Source organism: Schistocerca gregaria, chromosome 3 (genome assembly GCF_023897955.1).
Source record: "Schistocerca gregaria isolate iqSchGreg1 chromosome 3, iqSchGreg1.2, whole genome shotgun sequence".
Classification (NCBI taxonomy): Eukaryota; Metazoa; Arthropoda; class Insecta; order Orthoptera; family Acrididae; genus Schistocerca; species Schistocerca gregaria.
The window spans coordinates 453,808,851-453,833,144 of NC_064922.1; the positions used below are offsets into that span (position 1 = coordinate 453,808,851).

The following is a 24,294-nucleotide window of genomic DNA, read 5'->3' on the forward strand; positions in this document are numbered from 1 at the left end:
CATCCACAATAACATAAGATTCACAATGGAAGTAGAAACAAATGGTGCCTTGCCTATTCTAGACGTCCTCATTCACTGGAAAGAAAACTGTTGTCTCAGCCACAGTGTTTATCGGAAACCCTCACAGACAGACCGATATTTGCATGCTACCACCTATCACCACCCTTTGGACAAAAGTTCTGTTCCTAGGACATTGGTGCATCAAGCGGAAGCCATTTCAGATGCTGAAAGCCTTCCGAAAGAGCTGAGCCACTTACGGAAAGTCTTCAAAGAAAACAGATACAACAACCACCAGATTTAGCAAGCCATCTTGCTGAAGAAACATAAGCAGAAGACCTCCAAGGAGGGCACAAAGAAGCTTGCGTTCTTGCCATTCTGTGGCTCAATAACAGGAAAGATTAGCTGGTTCCTAAAGAAGCATAAAATCAATACAGTTTTTAGGGCACTGGCTAAAATTTGACAACTAATGAGGCATGAGAAAGACAATGTTTGACTAAGAATGCCAGGAGTATATGAAATACTGTGTGGGTGGGGACAGTTCTATATCCGACAAACTGTAAATACTACTGAACAGCACAATGTGAAACACGAGAGATGTTTGCACATATGGTATCCTGAGAAATCAGCAGTGGCAGAACATGCTATAGAAAACGGACACCGTATTACATTTGCAGACACATCTGCTATTACACGTACTACTAGTTTTTGGGACAGTGTTACAAAAGAAGCAATCAAGTTAAAAATTTCTGACAACACCTTCAATAAAGACAATGGCCTGCAGCTAAGCACTGCTTGAAGCCTGTCCAGCAGAAAGCTGAAGCAGGCACGCAGAGAAAACAGCATCATATATGGCATTGGAGCAAGCGCCAGAGACATCACTGAAGACAGTTCTGTTTGAACTGTTTGGTAAAATTCCAATGAGGAAATAAACTACAAGTGTTGGCTGACTACAAGTGGGGTAGTTCTAGATCCACAACAAAATCAAAAGAAAATTTTAGTGAGGCGTTTCCATCAAGTTTGTAGCAGCTCCTACTACACTCATGTATCACCCATCAACATTCACATAATTAAAATCACTAAAGGAACACTCAAGGTAAATTGAGCATCTTGCAGTTGTGATTTTGTACAAAATTATTCCTTCGCCATTCAGGATGAAGTACAGGAATTTCACTGGAATCATTTACAGGTTACAATTCATATGTTTGTAGTTAACTACAGAGATGCAAATGCTTATGAAATACATCATGCGATGAGGCTGCAAGAGCTGCGAAGAGATTAATCACACTTGCCAGATTCAAGTAACCTCATGAAAACTAGAGTTTCATACCAAGACATTTGTATCAGTTGTGCAAAGAAAATATTCCTTCACATTTATTCAACCGTAAATCAGTTTCCCATCATGATTAAAGCACTGCCAAGCTGACTCAACATTTCAAGAAAACGGTTCCTGGTATCCATAAGCTTCACTGTTTAATACATATTGACAAAGGTATAGTAAAAACAAAGACATATTCTGCTTCTTTAATGAGCAGAGAAGAGTCAGTGCTTGCAGTGTGGTCAGAAATTCTGTTAAATGACAAAAAGGGTTTTTGTTGCCTGTATGTATGACAGTCCTTGGTGGATTGTACATGACTTACAAACTTATGAAGAAACAGATGAAGAACAGGCCAGCTTCATGCATCCACATGGACTATCTCCATCATTTGCGTTTGCTGCCATGCCTGACTTTTGTGTTATCAGAAGATGTCACATTCTCTAAAGACTGGAAGGACATACTCTCTCCCTGCATCAGATCTGGTGAACATAGCAATTTAATTAGAGACTTGTGAAATGAGACGTAACTACCTTTTATTGCCTTTTCATAGAAGCTACACTGTAAATGGTCCATAATACCACTACAATAATACAATCAATATTTTTGTATACTATTACTTATTAATTGAATTTTTTTAATAATTTGTCTTTCATATTTACACAATACCTTCTGGTATTTGATTTTGTGTGTGTGTGTGTAGCTTTTTTATGGTGGGGTGTTTTGAGATATTCAAGGTCAAAAGTTAAGGTCAATAATGGCCTTGAATGTGAAAATTCTTAGAAACCCATTGTGTTGCATATTAATGTAAAGCTCTACTCATTAACTTTTCATTGAAATAACTGTCACTGCTGTATCTGAACCAGAATAATATTCATTTGTGTTGAGAAAGACACACGTAAGTTTCACACAATTTCCAAACTTCATAGTTGTAACTTCCTTTGCAATAATTGTCCTAGCATATTGACAAGCGCTGGCACGAAGATGAAAAACGCAACCGCAGAGAAGACACTGAGACAACATCAGCCAATAGCGTGCTGACTAGGCCGTCACCACAACAGGGGTGGCATCTAGACAAAGTGAATATAAGAGCTGCTCCTGCCAGCCTCAGCCAGATATTAGTGACACAGTATTAGTGGAGAACACTACGATAGCAGTGATGTGTGATCCACATCAATTACTTTCATGGACCTTGTATACAGGAAAGGACCTTTACTGATTGTATGTCCCCCATTGCTTGCGACACTGCTGTAAATTCAAAGTTAAGCATTGTAAAGCATCTTTATTGTAATAAAAACTATTAATCTGTTTTGCTTGAATTGTTGTATAGCATTTCGAGAAATCAGTGTCCTTTAGGTACCCTACAAGCGATGAGTGGGCAGGACCCCACAGTCGCATACTTCTGCAAACAGATAGGTTTACATATTTTATCTGGATCAGTGGAGGTACCAAATCTGAAAGAAATCTGGGATGGTCATTTTGACAATTTTACTTTTCTGCGCTGAACTGATGTGGAATTCTCCTACCCCAAATGCTGAAATCTAAAACACCTACACCTACATCTACATCTACATGACTACTCTGCAATTCACATTTAAGTGCTTGGCAGAGGGTTCATCGAACCACAATCATACTATCTCTCTACTATTCCACTCCCGAACAGCGAGCGGGAAAAACGAACACCTAAACCTTTCTGTTCGAGCTCTGATTTCTCTTATTTTATTTTGATGATCATTCCTACCTATGTAGGTTGGGCTCAACAAAATATTTTCGCATTCGGAAGAGAAAGTTGGTGACTGAAATTTCATAAAAAGGTCTGGCCGCGACGAAAAACGTCTATGCTGTAATGACTTCCATCCCAACTCGTGTATCATATCTGCCACACTCTCTCCCCTATAACGTGATAATACAGCCCTTTTTTGCACCCTTTCGATGTCCTCCGTCAATCCCACCTGGTAAGGATCCCACACCGCGCAGCAATATTCTAACAGAGGATGAACGAGTGTAGTGTAAGCTGTCTCTTTAGTGGACTTGTTGCATCTTCTAAGTGTCCTTCCAATGAAACGCAACCTTTGGCTCGCCTTCCCGACACCTACTGACTCAACATATTGTTGGAAGTCACAAAATACTCTCCTAATGAAACACTACAAGAGTACAGTCCGAGTAATTTGCACTCAGTTTAAAGAGAAGCTAGTTTTTCATAAAACTGAATGTTTATGACGCATCTGCTGAACTGTGTGTCATAAAATGATATATTTTGCAGGTACACTTAGTGGTATATGGGGATAATGTCTACAAAACATGCTGTGAATAATTATTAGTAAAGAAGTAACAAATTAAAATGACACGCCAAATGCTGCAGTTTTACTGCATGAACAGCACATATGCAGTAAGCAACAAACCTTTTTTCCCTTTCATTATTTTGTGAAGGTGTGCCTGCAAGAAAAAGTTCTGAAATTTTGCAATTGTGGGAAAAAATTGTTGGAAGTCACTAAATGCTTTCACAATCAAATACTGGTTGTGTATGTTGTAAGTAATTTGCATACCTCAAGTTACACTACCTCAAGATATATACACAGTCTCTAAATTTAATACTCGACTTACTGTGTAAATCTGTTAACTTAGCATTATACTTTTTAACGAGTAGATTATAACACAATTTTAAATTTTGTCATTAATTATTTGAAATATTGAAAATCAAATTTTTGTTGCTCTTGTAAGTCATTAGATATGGAACCTGCAACTGAGACCATGCACCATTTTAACTATTTAGTAATACAGATAATACAGCACAATAGTCCATTTAAACAAACATGCCAAATGATTTAAATAATTCGAGTGGTTTACTTTTACAGTCCTTTCTCTCAAAATTGACTTAAATGGCCTTAGTCCACTTAAATTCTGAACCTTACATATGTGGATGGCTGATCACTTAATAAAGAACAAGAACCAAACAATCCAGACAGAGTTCACCAACATCCTCTCCCTTCCCTAACACATACAAAAGATATCACAAAAACTCACTAAGCTTTAAAATGTGCGACGGACTGATGCTGTTGTCTGCTAGAAAGGTGGACAGATCTTCAGCTGCTCAGGATTGCCCTTATACGAGCTTATGAAATACATGGAGTTAAAATACGTTGTACTGAAAGTGGTATTTCACATGCTTCACATGTCAGTGGTCATAATGTGGTGAGTGTCACTTCTTTCCATCGGTGTGGTTGGCATGAGGTGCACCATGCCTACACTGTAAATTTGATCACAGTTTGTTGTTTACCAGCTCAAACCACTTCCCTCTGGTGAATGATCCTTCCATTTGACAATGAGGTACCAGTATCCATCAGCATACCTTTTCTTTTCTTGGCTTGGATTCGTTCTGATATCTCTGACAGTATGAATCATTTTTTTCTACTATATACATTTGTTGGGCAGAGTGCAGGGTACTAAAAGAGTCAGAACAGATGAGAAACTGTCTACTGTGATGGCTTTACACCAACTCCACTGTCTTCAGAACTCTGCACCTCAGCATCATAATTAGTTACCTATTCCAGGAAGCAAATTATGAAGACTATTAGGGAAAGCAGGTTGAACAAATGAGCACATACCCCTGCGTAGGTTAATCTGCATATGCAAGGATTTCCTGACATATTTCTAAATGAAAGAAAACAATTTTTTAAAACTTTAGCCACCTGAACTAGTTTCTGCTTTCTGTAAAGCTTAAATTCGCTTCAAGTTTCTGAAAAGGCCGAAGCAGCAGTTTGTTCCATCCCTGGTTTCTTATTCTGTGGTTTGAAATACTTAGGATGTATGGATCCCAAATGACTTGGTCACAAGTGTCAAATTCCTGAATATCTGCTCAAAGTTTGGATCATCCGCCACACTAGGCTGCAGTGATTGAGGCACTGTAAATATTTTCAGGGACTGTCTTGCCAAGAGTGAACCACAATGTGCATGAGAACAGACACTGTTCAAAACCATGATGTGTGTGTGTGTGTGTGTGTGTGTGTGTGTGTGTCAATAACCAGTAAGGGTGCTGATGACTAAACTGTTGAGTGCTCTGAAACCACTATCATCACCAAAATACGAGATTATTTATAAATTAAGATAACTTTCAGCTGAAGCAGAGTATGTTGGACATTGTGTTGATGTCATTTTGAGAGATAATGGAGGAGAATTTGACAACAATGAGGTCTGAGAAATTCTTCACAAAGAGGACAATGTTCAACACCTGACAATCCCGATAGTCCATAGTAAAATGGCTGCAGAACAACAGAAACTCTTCCCATTGTGGTTCTACATCTACATTCCACAAACCATTGTGAGGTGCATGGCAGAGGGTGCGTCCCATTGTACAGTTATTAGGGTTTCTTCCTGTTCCATTAACATACAGAGTGCGGGAAAAATAATTGTTTGAACGCCTCTGTGCATGGAGTAATTATTCTATCATCCTCATGATCCCTATGTGAGTGATGCATAGGAGGTTGTAGTATATTCCTAGAGTAATCATTTAAAGCAGGTTCTTGAAACTTTGTTAATAGACTTTCTTGGGATAGTTTACATCTGTCCTCAAGAGTATGCCAGTTCAGTTCCTTCAGTATCTCTATGACACTCTTCCACGGATTAAACAAACCTGTGACCTTCAATAAAATTTTTATGGGTTTGTGACCACATTGTCAATATATATATAAAACTACCGACACTTCGGTCCCTGTTGCATGCGACCTTCTTCAGGGTGTTTTTGTTTACTGCTGAATGGGAAACTTTGTTTCTTATACACCCTCAGATATGGCTGTTACATAATTCTGATAGGCTGTTTAGGATGAAGGGGAGGGATGTTAGAATACTTTATTGGTGTTTTTATTATTTCTTTTCATTGGTGGAAACCTGATGTTTTGACTGGTTTTTGCATTACTGCTTGTGACTGATGGAAATTGACGAATGGAAAACCAGGCGGCAGCTATGACATGGTGTTTTCCTGCGCTCTAGCGCTGGCCGAGGTGTGCCAGTCTCCCGCACACCTGTATGTGTTGCTTCACATGAGCTATAGGCTCGTAGTGCTGTTATTGCTGGCAGCCAAGACATCAGAAGTCGGTACCCGTCTTCTCTGACCATTTTGGTGGACACTTGACTAGTTATATTGCCTCTCTAATCTTCCTCCTGAAAGTAGCTGCACCTTTGCCTTGTTGGAAAGCTGGACATGGATGACTGGGAGATCAACATGTTAACCTTTCAACAGGCAACAAGGTCGAGTGATAGTTAACACCATCCATCAGATGAGGAAGTTCGACAAACTGCACCAGAAAACCACTGAGGAAGGACTGATGCTGGACACTCGGTGGATGGTGGGTAACCTTTCCAGCCACATCTTAAGCAATGCAGCCACACAAATTCTGGCTAATGGGATGGATTTTGCAGTTGCATCCAAATGAGTCCTGAAAGAAGACATCATCGAATCTGTTGAGGTTTCAATTCGTCGGCTATCGCAAGCTGAGGCGGAGATTAGACAAGAAACAGTATGGATCCTGACCCACGCAAATCCGCCGAAACAAAATATCAGCAGGAAGGAATGTCATGCTATCGCAGAACTGAAGAACAGTTCTCATTTAGTAATAAAAGGAGCAGACAAGAGAAATGCGACCATTGTGTTGGACATGGAAGATTATAACAAACGAATGGAGGATCTTTTGAGTGAACCCATTTATAAGAAACTTAATGGAGATCCGACGGCCAAGATAATCAATTCAACACAAGCACTGCATACTAGAATGAATTTTGACATGGCCAGAAGACTCATCAGACATGTTCCACAGACACCAAGAATATATGGAAGCTCCACAAAGAGGTCTTTCCTTTACGTCAAGAACTCCACCAATTTTGTGGAACTTCTACAAGGAAAGTGTATCTCGGCCATAAACCTGATAGTTAGCATCAATGTGAAGTCTTTATTCATGAATGCACTGGTACAAGACACCATGACCATCTTAGAGGAATGCATGGCACCTGATATTTGTGACCTAGTGCGCCACCTATTTCAGGTAGTAAGGGGAATTTGATGAACAGACAGATGGTGTAGCTATGGGTTCTCCTCTCTTGCATATTGCAGCAGATATCTTTATGGAAGTATTTGAAGAAACAGCACTCCAGTCCGCACCATTATGCCCAGTATGTTGGCTCCGATATGTTGAAGACACTTTCATAATCTGGCCACATGGAGAGGAAGAACTATGAAATTTCCACTAACACCTCAACCAACAGCACAGCAGAATCCAATTCACTACGGAGATAAAAGAGAATGGGGTGCTGCCTTTCCTCAATGTGGAAATTTACGGGAAGCCTTATGGTAAAATGGGTCACAGAGTACATAGGAAGCCAGCCAGTACTGACAGGCACCTGCATGCCTCCTCCCATCATTAACTTAAGCAGAAGAAATCTGTCCTGCACACTTTAACCAAGAGGGCTCATAGATTCAACAATGAGGAACATCTAAAAGAGTGAACTACAAAACCTCAAATCAATTTTTTGTGCCAGTGGTTACGGAATGAGAGTTATAAATAAAATTACAGCAACAAAGAAAGAAGGCAATAGTGGAGAGCAAAAGGAAGCACAAAACATCACTCTCTTACCATACGTTCAAGATGTCACAGAAGGGGTGGACAAAATTCTTCGTCAAGCAGGCACCAAGCTGACTTTCCGAAGCAGCAACAGAATAAAAGATACAGTTGACAAACTACATGCTGCTGGAGTTTACAAAATCAGGTGCGAATGTGGATTATTGTATGTAGGCAAGATGGGGCAACCCATCAGTAGGCGCGCTGAGGTGACCCGTCAGCACCCAGGTACCTGAACATGAAAGACATATACCACTAAGACAGAAGACCAAGTCAGCAGTAGCAGAACACCAGGCTCGCGCTATTCGTCCACAGGACTCAGAGGGCCATAGACACGGGTTCCCAGGTAGATGCCATGTTTCTTGACTTCCGCAAGGCGTTCGATACAGTTCCGCACAGCCGTTTAATGAACAAAGTAAGAGCATATGCATTATCAAAACAATTGTGTGATTGGATTGAAGAGTTCCTAGATAACAGAATGCAGTATGTCATTCTCTTCCAAAGTAAGAGTGATTTCAGGTGTGTCGCAGGGGAGTGTCGTAGGACCGTTGCTATTCTCAATATACATATATGACCTTGTGGATAACATCGGAAGTTCGCTAAGGTTTTTTGCAGATGATGCTGTGGTGTATCGAGAGGTTGTAACAATGGAAAATTGTACTGACATGCAGGAGGATCTGTAGCGAATTGATGCATGGTGCAGGGAATGGCAACTGAATCTCAATGTAGACAAGTGTAATGTGCTGCGAATACATAGAAAGAAGGATCCCTTATTATTTAGCTACAATATAGCAGGTCTGCAACTGGAAGCAGTTAATTCCATAAATTATCTGGGAGTAGGCATTAGGAGTGATTTAAAATGGAATGATCATATAAAGTTGATCGTAAGTAAAGCAGATGCCAGACTGAGATTCATTGGAAGAATCCTAAGGAAATGCAATCCGAAAACAAAAGAAGTAGGTTACAGTACATTTGTTCGCCCACTGCTTGAATACTGCTCACCAGTGTGGGATCCGTACCAGATAGGGTTGACAGAAGAGATAGAGAAGATCCAACGGAGAGCAGCGTGATTCGTTACAGGATCATTTAGTAATCGCGTAAGCATTACGGAGATGATAGATAAACTCCAGTGGAAGACTCTACAAGACAGACACTCAGTAGCTCGGTACAGGCTTTGGTTGAAGTTTCGAGACCATACCTTCACCGAGGAGTCAAGCAGTATATTGCTCCCTCCAACGTATATCTCATGAAGAGATCATGAGGACAAAATCAGAGAGATTAGAGCCCACACAGAGGTATACCGACAATCCTTCTTTCCATGAACAATACGAGACTGGAATAGAAGGGAGAACCGATAGAAGTACTCAAGGTACGCTCCACCACACACCGTCAGGTGACTTGCGCAGTATGGATGTAGATGTAGATGAGTGCGGCAAACAAATTGATTCTGGTGAAGCACGAATACTGGCAACACAGCCTCTTACTTTCAGGAGGAAGATTAAGAGAGGCAATAGAAATAGCCAAGCGACCAGCCAACATGAACAGAGAAGACAGGTACCGACTTCCGACATCTTGGCTGCCTGCAATAACAGAGCTATCTGACGATAGCTCACGTGAAGCAACACATACAGATGTGCTGGAGACTGCAGCAGCCGCAGGTACACAGAGTACTGGAAGGCCTCAGCCGGCGCTAGAAAGCAGGAAAACAACGTCATGTCACAGCTGCTGCCTGGCTTTGCTTTCATCAGTTTCCAATAGTCACAAGCAGTAATGCAAACACCAATCAAAACATCAGGTTTCCACCAATGAAAAGAAATTAAAAAAAACACCAATGAAGAATTGTAACATCCCTGCCATTCATCCGAAACAGCCTATCAGAATTAGATAAAAGCCACGTCTGCAGGTATATAAGAAATGAAGGTTCCTCATTCAGCAGTAAACAAAAACACCCCGAAGAAGGTTGCTTGCAACAAAGACAAACGATGGTAGTTTTATATATACCGACAATGTGGTCACAAACTCAGAAAAATTTATTGAATGTAACAATGGCCACAGAAGCCTAAAACTATGTTAAACCTGTGACCATTCGTGTTGTCCTTCCCTGTATACACTCAATATCCCCTGTTAATCCTAACTGGTACGGGTCTCACACACTTGAGCAATATTCTAGAAACAGTCACATGAATGTTTTGTCAGCAATCACTTTTGTACACTGATTGCTCTTCCCTATTATTCTACCAATAAACCAAAGTCTACCAGCTGCTTTAGCCAATTCCAATAGTGACTCATCGACATTATAGTCACAGGATGGATTCATGATCATAGTAAGTTTCCACAGTCTCTTTGGACCAAACTGATAAGTTTAGCCATATAATCAAATAGGACCTTCCAATGCGCCTGTGGTTATCACCATATGTATTGTTGATGTCAAGTGAAACTACCAAAGCCAGATGTCGACTTTGTCCAGTGACGTGATGCGGTGTGTGATGTAAAAGCCCAAGTAGAAAAGGGACAGAACACTAACAACATTTTTTGAATGTAGTTTAATTATGGTGACATACCGACGTGCAATGCAGCACAAGGCCTAGGTCAGCTTCAAAGTGACAGTTTGGTTGTGAGCTGGCAAAATGGTATGGAAGGCTACAGTTAATGCAATTGTGGTACGGCAAGAAATTAACAACAAACCAAATGCTTATAATAGGATCAGTTTGCTGCTCTCATGTTCCTAAGTAACGGAGAAAGAAGACATATCAAAATGCTATAAAAGAAAATTTGGTTGGTTTTAATGAGAGAGAAGGTAATTGTATTTGGCGTATTATTTTGTTATTTATTTATTCGTCCAGGGATCATCACACAATGGTACAGGCTTTGCCAACACAATACAATGAAAACAGACCGCTCATAAGTACATACAATAAGACTATAAGAAAGCTTTTACAAATCCAAGGTTGCTACACAAACCTGGAGGGGGGGAGGGGGAGGAGGGGGGGGCGGCGGGGGAGATCTGACAATTCCAGGTACGGGGGGTATGATGGTGTTATGAAATTCCCTAATTTTTTTGGTAAAATATAGCTCCCTGAGAATTTCAGATTTTCCAGAAGAATCACCAACCTGAAGGCATGGTGGCTGTGGTCTTACTCAAGATACCACACTGGCATTTGTCGGTAATGATTTAGGAAAACCACAGAAAATCTAAAGCAGGGTGGTTTGACAGAGCAAAATTCATTCTCCCGAATATGTGGTCAATGACTTAACATCTGCACTGCCTCATTCAGTTGGGCAAGTTGTACAATGATCTTCTGATCACGCACAATTTGCACCAAAGATAACTTACATTATAAAACAGTTTATCACTGTAGGCACTACGTCCATCCACTGGTGACTCCAGGACCATGAACATACTCCTAAGCCCCTTGCACTCCCTCCAGTCTGTTTGGAAAAGTAAATCAGGTCACAAGACATCATTTCATAAGAGGAGACATTAGTTTATTAGGAGGCATGTCTGTTCCAGTGACTATGGAAAGATGCTACAAGAAAGGAAATTACTTAAATACGCCTACAAGATCGATCAACACTAACCTTCCACAAGATACGAAGATTATGTGGCTTCATCTTAACAGAGTCTGAATAGGCACACATACTTCAAGAAGCTATGGGATCAGATCAATAAAACAACTGGATGGAAGCAATGGACCAAGTAATAAATGAACTGCAAGTATTTCTTTGTTTGTGACATAGTCCCTGCTGGTGAAATCAGTTCATCAATAGCGGAGGCAGATAAACGGAAGGTATTATGATTGTGCATGGTGCCTGCTCTGTGATTTACATTTAGGATTTTGTTATTGTTATTCATTTTATGCTGTTTGTTGTTAAAAGTGTGTTTGAATCAAGACACAAATTAACAAAAACCTGTTCTCTGCATAAAATCATGTACACTCAGCAGGTATCTATAGTTGAGTCAGCGTAAGTTGATCCCCAAGAGCTGCAATGGGCTGCAAAGTGAAGTTTTGCATGCCTACCTCAACCAATAAAGTAATGCTATTTTGTTTACGTCCCAATGACATTGCCTCAGTGTAGTCACAACTCTGGAAACAGCTTCTGTTTTCGCCTGCAAGCATTAGTGCTTCGCAGTTGAAAGCTGGTAACAGCAATGGGAGCTGTCAGGGTTCTTCTTCGCTGTCTCAACTACAAAGATTACTTGCTACGCATTGTTTGCTCATTACATTCACGTCATCAGTGTGAAGCTTATTTTCAGCTTTTTTGGCAGTTTTTTTTTTTCGCTCAATGCAGAATGTTCCAGTAAGTGGGCTAACAATGGTTGTTGAAATATATACATAACCTGAGATAACGTAGGGCTAGTAGGGCCAGTACACTACATGTACATAAACCAAAAGTTCTTTCACATGATCATCATTTAGACCAATTAATTGGGCTTACAGAACCGTATACATAACACTACATCGTAAAATTAAACAAAATGTGACAAAGAGATTTTATACACTTATGTATGAACAACGGATGAGGTGTCAACCTGTTTATTTCTTTATTTCCAGCAAAATACCAGGCGATGAAGATATTTCATGTCAGGCAGCACTATTGTTGTTTTGAAAACATGGACTGAGGGCTGCAGATATACCCACAAAGCATCCACATCTTCTGATCACCAAAATAATGTAACAGTAGTCACAAATTCTCTCGTTTTTGCCAAAGTAAACCTTTCAAAAAATGCACGCGATGCAATTTTTTACTAATATTTACTCTGGTAAGCATTCAATACGCCACCAGCTGAACGGTAAGTATGGTAAAAGTGTAAATCACTTTTTTTCACTTTATAGTCGTCCACTAAAACATTTTTTTTCAAATTTTCAAAGATATAGCATTTGTTTACGGGCAAGAGACTGACCTCAAGACAACTTTCCCCACCAAAGTCTGTTGATGAGTTTCCTAGGCATTGAAAACTTGCACATGCATCCTCCAGTGTATTTAATAAACACTTCTTAGAAGTAGCTCAGAAGACTAGAATGGGCAGTTCAAAGGACACTGCAGTAGATTACATGTTAGAAGCAATGTTATATACCTACAGCCATATCACAAACATTACATCCCATGCCAATGCAAATTAGGGTGTAAGTAACCATAGTACCTTAAAAATAAATTCTCTCATTTTGTTCAACACTGGTATATCTAAAGTAAAATAATAAATACCTGTTCGCGTACACCAGGTGGTCACAGTTAAACTTTGTCTATTTAACAGGTTATAACAAGAAAACTAATTGCCATACGAGTACCAAACTAGATAGCATTAATGTCCAGAGTATAGGGTACATGATTTCCACGAGTCACAATGTCACAGTCGAGTACCAACTATGGCCACCAGGTGCCGTGATCAGTCATCGCGATTCATGGTCTCGCACCTGACCAGTCGTAGTGCACTTTTAACATGTCAACATGAGTTTGGACAAAAGGAACAGGACATTGTTGGTGAACCTATTATCAAAACAACAGTAATGATGCAGTTGCACTTCGAGAATATTGCCAGCTGAAAGGAATATGGAACGGTCCTCTTTGTCCACGTGCTGTGCGGAGCATGATGAAGAAGTTCGAATCAACTGGATAACTGGGTGTCGCCTCAAGAAGAGGCTGAGGATCGTTGCGCCACAGATGGTTGATGAAATCGCTGTTGCCATGACAGATAGCGCTGCGCGCAATTCCTGATTGTCAGGTAGTGTGCGTGCTGTGTCATGACAGTTGAACATCCCATGGTCCACTGTATGGAAGGTGCTTTGAACCCTTCTCAAATGGTATCCATACAAGATCCATATCATACAGCATCTTACACCACAGGACGCACAGCGACGTACTGACTTTGCTCTCTGCTTCCTTTCAAGGATTGAAGTTGACCATCCTATGGACAGACGAAGTTTATATTTCTCTGATGGATGAGGTGAACACACAGAAGTGCCGAGTTCCGGTGTCTTTACCTCCAGTCACTGTGCATGAAGTTCCTCTCTATGGTGAACACATCGCCGAATGGTGTGGCTTCACAGCTACATTCATCATTGGCCCATTCTTTTTTGCACAAGTTGGCGCTCAAGGACCAAAGATTTGCAGTGTGATTGGCCAGTGTTGCTGCAATATGTTTCGCCAGCATTTCATATCCACCCTCAAGGAGAGAGACGCATTGAATGCAATAGTTTTCGTGCCAGATGGAGCCCCATAATTGGAAATGATCGAATTATCAGCCGATCGTTTCCAAGTGCTTGGCCGTCATGATCACCTGATCTCACTCTGTGTGATATCTGGTTGTGGGGCTACCTGAAGGACAGGGTTTACCAGGGGAACATTCACATGTGTGCTCATCTAAGTGCAGCATATCAAGAGAGGTAGCCACCTTACCTATGGACATGCTTCATTCTGCTGTGCAGAATGCAATCCTGCTCTTTCAGACTCTACTGGACACTGATGGGCACTGCACCAAGCCCATTTTTTAGCAGTAATGGTACCATTATATAATGGTATGATGTACTGTAGCAACACATTAAAAGTGATTCAATTGAATTAATTCTGCATTATTTCTCTTCCCAATGTCCTTGACATTAATACTACTTGTACAATACTCAAATAGTTTCTCTTCACAGAACACGCTATTTTTCAGTTCCTGTGTCAAATTATACGAAATTTGAATGACAGATTATCATTATACAATATTTTCTAAGACTTCACATGTGTTCTCTTAGATAAGCTCAAATATTGTGGTATCAGAGAATATTGCTGGTAACTGGTTTTCATCAAACTTAGTGGATGAGTGCTTCAGGATGCATTGCATTGCCAGTGACTGTAAGTAGGCTGTTTAGGTTTTTTTATTGGTAACGCCGCCGCCACGTAGCGCTCTGTATGAAAATCACTGGCTGTGCCGTGTGCAGTCTGTGGCTGGTTGGCATTGTTGTAATACTCGCCATTGTAGTGTCGGGCAGCGGCAGTTGGATGCTAACAGCACGTAGCGTTGCGCAGTTGGAGGTGAGCCGCCAGCAGTGGTGGACGTGGGTAGAGAGATGGCGCAGTTTTGAAATTTGTAAGAATTGGTGTCACGAACTGATATATATATTATGACTATTAAGGTAAATACATTGTTTGTTCTGTATTAAAATCTTTCATTTGCTAACTATGCCTATCAGTAGTTAGTGTCTTCAGTAGTTTGAATCTTTTATTTAGCTGGCAGTAGTGGCGCTCGCTGTATTGCAGTAGCTTGAGTAACGAAGATTTTTGTGAGGTAAGTGATTTGTGAAACGTATAGGTTAATGTTAGTCAGGGCCATTCTTTCGTAGGGATTTTTGGAAGTCAGATTGCGTTGCGCTAAAAATGTTGTGTGTCAGCTTAAGCACAGTCATGTATAAATTCTTCTAAGGGGACGTTTCATATGGCGACCCTGCCAGGATACCTCACTGGACTCTTATGATTTTTTCTTGTAGTTTGTGTAGTTAGTGTAGCCTTTGTTTATTGCTAGCGCGTAATCATAGAGAGAATTTCCTTTGTATTGCAGTCTTTCATTGTTGTACAGTAAAATAGTTGTGGCCTGCATGTAGTTTTGCACAAAGTATTTCGCAGCTGCGCTTGCAATCAACTAGATATTATTTTCAGTGCTATGTTAATGTGTTCTCTTATTTTTGTTCTTCAAATTGTGTTTTTCTGTGTTGTCGTGTGAAAAATTGTGACAATAATGGCGTGCGAAAAACGTAACACTAGGCTCCAAAGTAAACTGATAAATAATAGTGAAGACGAGCGTCGCTTATCAACACCACTGTGTAGTGAATTAACAGACATTCGAAGTAGTAATTTGGTAATTGTGCATAGGGAAATGGAGCGGGCGGCAAATAATGGTGTAGACAATGAAACAAGTAGTGAACAGGGAACAATTATCGATCGATCAGTCGGCAACAGCTCGCCTCAGGAATCCGAAATGACAGAACACAATATTGCAAATACTGTAGACTTAGGTTATGGGTCCTCACCGTTTTCTCAAATGAGTCAAGACACATTTTCTACCTGTCAAAATGTAAATGTTGCCGGTGAAAATGCACTGCCAAAAAGCATAGAAAAATAGATTCCAGACACTAATACATTATTATTGCAATTAATGCAACAAATGGAACAAAATCAGAAACAAATGAGGCAAAATCTTCAAAAGTTAGACACAATGGAACAAAATCAGAGACAAACACAGCAAAAGTTAGACGCAATGGAGCAAAGTTAGACTCAGTGGAACATACGCTTGAACAAACACATGAAGATTTAGCTACTGAATTACATAAAATTGAATCGAAATGTCAAAAAGTCTGTAATGACGTAAAAACACAAATTTGTGAGCATTTCCAACCTATTTTTTCGCGGCATGAAAATGCATTACAGAATCACGAAGCAGCCATAAAAGAACTGCAAACAATTGTTCATGAAAATCATGAGACCTTCCAAGCTAAAATTGACTCAGTTGCATCTACCGATTCGGTTACACAACTTGCAAAAACTCAAGAAAACTTAAAGGACACAGTAGATACTCTGAAAATTGGTTCAGAAAGCCACATGGAGGACATTAGTTCATTATCAGAGAAAGTAGTTGAACTTTCGGATCAGCTAAATAATTTATCTACGAAGGTAGATGATAATCTGAATGACACGAAACCGGTAGTCTTTAATGACACAGAAGAGATCGAACAAATTAGGAAATTCAAACAAAATCAGAATCAAATTAATACGCAACACCAAAGAGTAATCCGGGAAGTACAAGATCAGCTGATACAGATAATACAAGAATTACGTATTTCAGAGGACACTCGCACTCCAATACGGCAAGAGGGACATAAAAATGCGGAACTGCCACTAAATAATAACACAGGGCACTTTGGAGATTATGAAAGAAATTGGCAAAGTACACCGAATTTCGAGATGGAACCGCCGAAACGACGTAACAATGACCGACATGCGACCCGCCGACACGATGATTTTGACTATAAGCTGTTCATTACTACACGTAAATTCAAAACATTTAAGAATTCTAGCAACGACATTCCTCCACAAGCGTGGCTTCATCAATTCTCTCATTGTTTCCCCCCCCAACTGGTCATTAGAGCACAGATTAGAATTTATGTGTGGCTATTTAGAGAAGGAACCAGCTGTAAGAATGCGATCGGTCATTCACGATTGTCACAGTGAAGGAGAATTTTATCATGCTTTCCTCTCAGCATATTGGTCTCAAGCTACACAAGACCGAGTAAAACATAGCATCATTATGATGAAACATTTCGAACAATCTGAATTTTCCAGTCCTATGAAATATTTTGAAGACGTGTTGCATAAGAATCAGTATCTTTCTAACCCATACAGCCCCTCAGAACTCATCCGCATGTGCTTAATCAAATTGCCTGAACATTTACGACACATTATTTTGGTAGGACGTTGCAAAGACGACACTGAAGCTTTTCAGGGACTGTTACAAGAACTGGAAATTGACACTGATAATCGCGGAACGCGAAAACAGGAACACAACAATTACAGGTCACACCTGTCACAATTCCGCGATGACAGAAATAATACACGACAAGGCTATTCGTACAACGTAAATCGTGACCAAAACGGACACCACCCGTATGACAACCGTTGGCAGAGTAGTAATTATTACAGGGAAAGATCACCTCTCCGCGGTAATGACTATCACAGAGACAATCAGAGAAACAGACAATATGGTAACCAGAACTATTATTATGACGGGAGACAGAATAATTTCAGACGCAAGGGTCCACCGCGCAGTGATAATTCAGGGAGAAATTCTCCACCACTTAACCGACAAGAAAGAATCTACAGGAACTACCGACATGACGACAGACGATATGATCATAACGACAGACCGGAATTCCATCAGAACTGGCGAGCTTCAAACAGGTCAGGGCCTTCTCGTCAAGGTGAATTTGTAGAAGTTAGGTCTCCTAATTCCAATAACGACGCGCGCCAACAAAGAAACAGACAATGACTCCCACCGCACGCAGCCGCGTGAGCCGGCGGGATCAGAGAAAAATAACATAAGCTAACCTTGAGCAAAAATCCAGTGTTCCTTACCGACGTAACCACATGATAATTGCTTTTCAGTTGACAGTCTGCGTACTAGGAAGAGTAAAGGTTTACACTACATTTTACATGTAAAACCGTTTATTAAGAGATAGTCTGCTTTTTAACTTTGTCTTTGCCATAAAACATTTCACTTCACATTTCTAGTATGCTTTGTCACACTTAGAAACTGTTAACATGCAACAATGTTTTGAAGTTCACTATCCAGTCTAGAACCTACGGAACATATTTAGACAGTATTTACGAGTGCATTGTTATAGTGAACAGACATCACTGTGTTATTTCGTGTGTACATTCTTGCTTGTTAGTTGCACGATTACGTAACGACTATAAGGCTCACATGCTTAGAACATTTACCAGTATTGCTAATGAGATTTTAATGCAACATTTTGGTTTACTTGAAAATACATTCTGGATTTAAAGTACTTTCTGTGAGATACCAGATGATACAGTGGTTAGTTTATGTGACAGCTACACGATTTTATCACGACGCTACTAATGAGTGACAATTTACAATGTTGCTTTTGCAGTTTATCTGTTTTATATCTACACAGTTTTTCTGAATTTTTCTGGAAAGTAAAACATGTTTTAGTAGTAACGTTTGTGGTATAGCTACAATGAGACAGCCTTTTCTGTAGCACAACAATACGTACAGTACAGTACTTACTTCATCACGGCAATAAGCGTAATAACTAAGATATCTATACGCAAAGCATTTCAATTTCGTTTATCATGAGGTAAGTACATTGACTTCTGCAGAACTTAGCTTTCGGAGGACAATAACTACGACACTTCCACAGAGATTGTCTTACAGCAAGACGCACATTTAGCGCAACAGGACACGCATTAAACTATTTATTTTTCAACATATTTGAATTACAAAGAAAGTTTTCTGTGATACATTTCATTCCATTGCTGTAATCTGTAACACCTGAGGGTATAATTACATTAATCCTCAGGGGGGTACACGCTTACTTTGTGTACCATGTGTTTGGCAAGCACAAGGAGCCCTAGCTAATATGGTATTTGTTTATACAACTATACACATCAGTACCATATTTCTCTAACACATAAATTACACAGCTATCTGATCATTTAACTGAGAGAGACAAACATTTACTTTACTACATCAGTGACAGATGTTTACGTAATTACACCATTGGATAACTTCACACTTACAAAGTTGTATTTTGTGAACTGTTCATATTTTTTCGGAACCATTGTGATACTATGAGAGCTTTGAATGACATATTTTGTATGGGATCACGATTTTTAAAGTACGTTTGAGGCAGATGACACTTTTGACATGAGCAGAGAATTTTTTTTAGGTTTTGAAAATATTGGAGGAAGCTACGGAGATTTTGAGAATTTGACTGTGGTGTTATGATGTTATTATTACGTCGACAATGTGAATTATGCTGCTGAAGTATGCTTAAGCTGATGCTATATGAGTTATTTGGTTATGCTATGTATCTGTTATGATGACATATTGAAGAAGTGTCGACGAATATACATATGTGTAATAAGGTAAGGAATAATGAGTAGTGGTTAGGGACTCTGGTTTGTGAAAAAGGATGTTGGAAACCAAGAATCGTACTTTAAGAGTTATGAAATGTGTGTATACGCGTGAATGTATCACAAGGCCGCCAAAAATTTTTGGACACTGTTATATTAATAGAATTTTGTTTCTACAGATGTGTAACGCAAATTCTTGACCTGTGAAATTCTTTATATGAGACTGCCACTGTAGCGGAAACTGGTGTCGTAAAGATTTCGATAAGACAGTTAAGTGACCACCTGCACGTAATGCGTCGTGGGCACCCAGCTGCGCGACAACCACCTGACAAAAAAAAGCTATTAGTGTGTGCCTTTCAGAGGCACAGGTAGAGAAAAAGAAAGAGAGACCATTAACCTCTCTATTGACATTCCTTTGTAGAGAGCATCGCAAATATGACACGCTCATTACATGAAAACATATGATTACTCGTACTTTGTGCTACTTACTGAAATGCTTATGAATTGATGGGAAATATTCGTACTTCTGCACACCTGATTATGACAAGCGTCTTTCTACGAGAATTGAGAGAATTTCTACTAACTTATGAAATGCCACATCACTATTGAATGATATTTTTATGCTTTGTACATAGATGCTTATTTCATTTGATATCTGTTTTCCAGCTGTGTTACAGCATTGGTTTTATAAAATAAAAGTAAATGCATTTGCTAATGTGAAAACTTTCTGTCAACAAATCTATTAAATAATTATTTCATGATCCACATTCTTCGAAAAAGGAGCTCTTGGAATGGAAAGAGCAATAAGAAGCGACTAATAACAGTAACTGTATATATAATTTTCTTTTCAAGTACTTGGTAATTTGTTGTAGCATTAGTTTTTGTGGTGCACCACTTTAATTGCATAGACATTAAGATGTGAATAGACATTGTCCTTATCTGCATTCTTGTCTTTAGTGTAACATTTTTTCTGCTTGAGCTTTGTCATGTTTAGGTATAAGTTATTACATTTATTGCTGCTTGCTATGCTTACTTGCATTTTTTATTCATTGCTGTTTGTGTTAATCGTTTTGTGCTGCTGCATTGCGTCGTCCCTTAGTTTAGCATCTGAGCGCAGTAGATTTTAAGTTAGCTTAAGAGGGGGTAGACTATATAAGAAACTAACTATGACGAATTGGAAGAGAAGCATTGAGAAGCTATATGAAAATGATTTGGCCAAAAAAAGTAGTGTATAGTGGAGAAAAACTATTTTTGAAAGAGGATGAGAAAAGTACAGAAAGCAGGTATAGATAGGACTTTTTGGAAATAATGAAGAACGAAGGAAGATCTCCGAGAAGTAAAGAAAGTTTTGTTTGCAAAATACTGCAGTAAAACAAACCCTGTCCTTTCCTTGTGTTATCCCACTATGTGTTTGTGTACTCTTGTATATTTGTGTTCTTCCTGTCTTTATGTGTTTAGCTAATAATATTTACATTGTAGAATTTTTCTGATGTTTAGACATTATTTATTCTCTTTTATTTTAATGCTAATGTGTGAAGTTGATGTTTCAATAATTATTCTGATCTTTTATGTATGTACTTATGTCACAATTTTTGCAACACCTATGAATTTGTTATTTCGATTCTTTTGTAAAGCCTGTACTACTGCAAATGTTCTCTGTATTGTTATGTTATTTAAAGATGTATTTTGTACCTTTGTTATTGTATTCTCATGTTATAAAATTGTAATTGACACCAGTTCATCAAATTAAGTAACTTGTAAATTACATTTCACTGCACACGTTTCTGTTGGTCATAGTATATGGACAATATGTGAGAAGTAGGGACTGATAGTGTTTGCACATGTGTTAATAACTCAGCAAGGGACTGGTTAACAGCATTGCTGGTTCTAAGGACAATTCCAAAAACTTTGTGAGTGGACAAGTGGTGGGTTATGGACTTGCTATGTTATCCGCAAGACTCATCAATGGTGATTGTGCGCCTGCACAGTCAAACAGATGGCTGCTGGCCATCTCTACAAGGACTACAGTGGGTCTACACCTTTGACGACCCACCGGTACCATTATTTCTACAAGGACTGCAGTGGGTCTGCACCTCTGGTGGCCCACCAATAGTAATCTCTACCAGGACTACAGTGGGTCTGCTCTGTGATGACCTACCTACCGATAGTCTTCAACGTCGACTGCCTCTGCTGTGGCCCATTAGCTGTCTGCATGTCAAGAGTCAGCACTGTCTTTCGTTGGAAGGACAACACTACTTCTTCAAGACTGCTTAGAAATCCACTACTTCCAAGTGCAGTTTCTTTTATTGCTCAGACTTTGAAAAAAAAAAACACTGCAATTTTACTATGATGAACGATCAGGACTGTCTTTATGGACTGTGAGAGAATTTTAGCTTCTGACCAACATTGTATCAATAAGTGTGTGCATTTGATATCTTTGTTATAGTAATTATGAAAAATTTTATCAAATCATTATTGGCCACTGCCCAAAACAATTTGAAAAAATTTTTTGTGGGGAGCATGGGGGCTATGTAAGTAGGCTGTTTAGGTTTTTTTATTGGTAACGCCGCCGCCACGTAGCGCTCTGTATGAAAATCACTGGCTGTGCCGTGTGCAGTCTGTGGCTGGTTGGCATTGTTGTAATACTCGCCATTGTAGTGTCGGGCAGCGGCAGTTGGATGCTAACAGCACGTAGCGTTGCGCAGTTGGAGGTGAGCCGCCAGCAGTGGTGGACGTGGGTAGAGAGATGGCGCAGTTTTGAAATTTGTAAGAATTGGTGTCACGAACTGATATATATATTATGACTATTAAGGTAAATACATTGTTTGTTCTGTATTAAAATCTTTCATTTGCTAACTATGCCTATCAGTAGTTAGTGTCTTCAGTAGTTTGAATCTTTTATTTAGCTGGCAGTAGTGGCGCTCGCTGTATTGCAGTAGCTTGAGTAACGAAGATTTTTGTGAGGTAAGTGATTTGTGAAACGTATAGGTTAATGTTAGTCAGGGCCATTCTTTCATAGGGATTTTTGGAAGTCAGATTGCGTTGCGCTAAAAATGTTGTGTGTCAGCTTAAGCACAGTCATGTATAAATTCTTCTAAGGGGACGTTTCATGACAAATGAACAAATCCAGGAAATGTACACAATGAAAGAGCATTTTCAGACTGGGTCATAAGTGCAACAGCTGTATCACAGGGATCAGTACTGAATTCATTATTGTACTTGTATTGTGTAAATTATGCCTCATCATATATACAACAAACTGAAATAGTTCTCTTTGCTGACGAAAAAAGTATTGTAATCAAGACCTGAACACATGAAAATGTGAATAATTTCTTTCTCAAAAATTAATAACTGGCTGACTGCAAATGAAGTGTCACTGAACTTGGATAAAACACAATACGCACAATTCAAGGACCTGGGCATACCATTACAACTAATGAATGGTAGTAAATCATTAAACGATACATACTATTCTAAATTCTTAAATGTTTATATTAACAAAAAGCTGAACTAGAAGTTGCATGTTGTAGTACTGTAACTTGCATACTGTCAGAGCATGGAAATAGAGCACATGAACACTCATGCTCCAGTGCATCCACCAAATCTACACATACAGGTCGTTGGTAGCGAATACAGCTTACACACAGAATAAAAGTGGGATCTTCCTGCCAGCTGGGTGTCATATCATCATCAGTCACAGCTCGTCCACAATGTTCAGGTCAGTGGGCCACTGGGGTGTTGACTACTGGAGTGTGCATTTGCATCACGTTGACTGTGGCTTTGAGTACCAATCATCTGCTCACCCTGATGACTCCACACCCCACCACCACTCAGCCTGGACCAGACCCATTATAAAATCTTGTCAGCAGTGGGATTCACAGTGTTCCTTTACCCATCACTATTCCTGAGGAGAGAATTTGCAGGAATTCGTTTGTGGTATCCTTACATGGAACTAGTGCAACACCGATACAGACACTATTCTCCCTTTGAAGCACTTCTCTTTGGCGATTCAGTGGAGCGGGATCCAACAATAAAGGTAGTACTGCTGCAGATACTGGCTTTGCTTGGTGTGCATGTGAATGGCAGGGATGGCAAATTTTTAAAAGCAGATGCCGACAATAGAAGTGATTTGGGTTAAGTAAGTAGCAGCCCTTGAAGTATAATTTATGGAAGCACAATGGACTCAGTGGCAGTCAAGAACTTTTCTTCAATCCCAACGGTTCCAGTCCTCTGTAGCAGGTTAGATGAGGACGTTCATGTGCTTTTTATTAAACTGGAAAATTTAGCAAGTTTAGAATCCTGGAGTGACACAGACAAAATAACAGTGGTAAAACAGTGAATCCAAAACGATGCATTCGATTTACTCACATTTGATACCACGTGTAGTCATTCAGCTACCTACAAAGAATTTAACAAGCTCTTGTACAAGAGCAAAAACATAGCATGGTTTTACAGGGAACGTCTCCACAGTATGCGTATTTTGGATGGGGAATCAACTGGGCATTTGTGGATCGAATTTGGAGAGTTAATGCTGACATGTATGAGATCAGTGAGAACTATTCGCACAATGAGGCAAAATTCTTTGCAGCTGGACAAAGGGCATCAGACACGTTTTCAATGGGCTACAGGGTGAAGGCGGCTAAGCAGTAAGATTGCCATGTTGCGAGACATTTGAAGAAGCGATACAAATGGCACATCGAATTGTTGAAGAGCTATGGAGACCGCAAATTGATCGCCAACCAG

The 24,294-nt window shown here is 39.7% G+C and overlaps 1 long non-coding RNA gene across 3 annotated transcripts in view; it reads right to left on the reverse strand.

Annotated features, from left to right (window-relative positions):
• LOC126354212 (uncharacterized) overlaps positions 1 to 13,276 on the reverse strand; it is a 34,146-nt gene extending 20,870 nt beyond the window's left edge. Inside the window, exon 1 of one of the 3 annotated variants that reach the window (XR_007565281.1) lies at positions 12,452 to 12,803. This is a non-coding gene — a long non-coding RNA (uncharacterized LOC126354212). Of the gene's footprint in view, positions 1 to 12,451; positions 12,804 to 13,125 lie in introns of those variants that run through there. The other 2 variants (XR_007565280.1, XR_007565279.1) reach the window with 2 other exon arrangements.
• Positions 13,277 to 24,294: the final 11,018 nt, after the last annotated feature.